Below are 2,412 nucleotides of genomic sequence, written 5' to 3'. Positions count from 1 at the left end.
AATAATTATTTGTAGCCTAATGTTGTAATGTTGTAAAAAGTACTGTTGCAGCGATGCAGAATGGCACCCTCTATAGAGGACTACAAATCTCAGCAGTACTTTATACAGAAATGCTATTGTTATATAAAGTATTGCTGGGATGTGTAGTCCTCTATAGCCTGTGCCATTCTGCATTGCTGTAAATATTAGGGATGCGCGGATATATCGGCCGCCAAAAGATATCGGGCGGAAATGGCACTTTTGGCTATATGCCAAAAGTACAATGTTTCTGCTGATACAGCAGCGCATTCCTGCTTTGTTTCCTCCCCGCTGGGCGCTGCTCTGTGTCCCAGCGCTGAGGAGAGAAAGTGACAGCCAGCTGAGCGCTGCGGGATGAGAGCGCTGTGTTTTTTTTAGGGGGGGGCCCAAAAAAAATCTTGCACCAGGGCCCTTTGTTCTTTAGGGCCGCCACTGGTACCCATGTATATTTAGCAACTCCAGGAAGCCTGCCTAGCAGTTTCCCTTACAAGTCCGACCCGGAACCCCTCACCCTGTTTGGCGAGAACCCTGAATACCAGGCGACCTTAACGGGACCACCACCTAAACAAGGGAGGGATATATTGTCCCTCCAGGACCCATTCCTGGCGTCCTATACAGTGTCAATAGGAATGCAAAAGCATTGATGGAGATCAACTGCAGGTTATGCTGCACTTTAACATGATTAACTTCATTTGAAAGGGCTGCCTAATACACCAAAAGGCACATGTAATAGTTTTGACAGTGTAGCGCACCACAATGCTGGTTAATGTGTTGCTGCACTGTCTATCACCAAAGTGCATACCTTCACAACAACAGCTTTGGATTTGTGAGGATGTGTATAGGAATTGCTACTGCATGTGGTTATTGATTTTAGAATACTGTTAACAGATGTTAAGATACGGGATTCTGGAAAAGCTTATCTCTGCACTGACAAGAAGAACTTAAAAAACTTACTATCTCAGACAATAGTGTTTTTCTGAAACTGAGATGCTCTGGTATGATCTGCTGTCATTGAAACTCTATAGGCAACATAAGTACTGTATTTTCAACTCAGTAGTCAACTGTAGATAAAATTACCAGCAAGGAGCACATGAAATTCCTTCCATATACAGCAACTTTTAAGTATACTTGTACTGGAGACTGGTTACCCTGCTGTTTTGTAGACATGTGCACTGCCAAAAAATTCGTTTCGTTTCGTTTTAAATTCGGATTTGTGTTATTTCGTTTTTCAGGATTCGGGTGTGAAAGTCAATTCGGATTCGGAATTCGGATTCGGACGAAATTCGGTAGCGTTAGTACGAACGTTCGTTTCGTTTTCTGTTCTTATTCGTTTCTTATTCGTTTCTTATTCGTTCCGTTCGTTTGCAGCAAAAGTGACATTTGAGGGGGAAAAAATATTTTTCTCCTTCTCTAATGTCACTTTGCTCCAACAAACGAAACGAATAAGAAACGAATAAGAACAGAAAACGAAACGAACGTTCGTACGAACGCTACCGAATTTCGGAAATGGAAATTCGGATTCGTTTGCATTCGTTATGTCTGTAATTCGGAATTCGGATACATCCGAATGTCCGAATTTCCGAAAATTCGTCCGAATTTCGATTCGTAACGAAACGAATCGCACATGTCTACTGTTTTGCTAATCCTTTGACTTCAATACTTTTTGAATTGCTGATGTGGAAGAAGCAAGTAGCAAATCAGAACTCCTGCATTGCATGCTTTTCCTGGTCAGGGTCCCACAATTCTAAGTCATTACATATGTCTGAAACACAAGGGGCATTTTCAGAAGAATTTAGCAATGGCATAAACCATGTGCTGTATCTCTTAGAACAGGTGTCCTTTTAAAACCATTTACAGTTCCTTAAGTAACATACCAAGATAAAAAGTGCACACTAGTTTATAGACAGTAAGTACCTAAGATAATTGCTGGGACGTGATCAGCCTTCAAAGGACAACTTTAATTTTCTGAAAAAAACGATTTTTATGGTAAATCTTTACACTTACCCCCCTCCCAAGTGCTGCTCACCTGGTTTTATACCTAACTTTAGCCCTGATCAAAGATCTTTACTGTGCGGCCCCACTCCGCTTTATTCTAAAAATGGCTGCCCAGTACTGTGCATGTTCGCCATGGCTCAATTAATTCCTATTGGATAGCCATTCTCTGAGTAACCACTTAAGTCCACCATGAGTACAGTTTTTCAGTAGGAATGAATGGGGCTGTGGCACATAAGCACAGTACAGAGGAAAGGCTGTGCAGCTATGAGCAGGGCCACACAATGAATATGAATTGAGGCTGAAATGGGACTAAAGGTAAATATATGGACATATGGGGGGGGGGGGGCTTTTTCAGAAGAACCCTTTTTTTAGGGAGGGACTTGCTTTTTTGTTTTCTTT

Source organism: Nanorana parkeri, unplaced genomic scaffold (genome assembly GCF_000935625.1).
Source record: "Nanorana parkeri isolate BGI_ZX_2015 unplaced genomic scaffold, ASM93562v1 scaffold197, whole genome shotgun sequence".
Taxonomy (NCBI): domain Eukaryota; kingdom Metazoa; phylum Chordata; class Amphibia; order Anura; family Dicroglossidae; genus Nanorana; species Nanorana parkeri.
The sequence above is the reverse complement of the archived record's forward strand: the minus strand, read 5'-3'. Positions refer to the sequence as shown.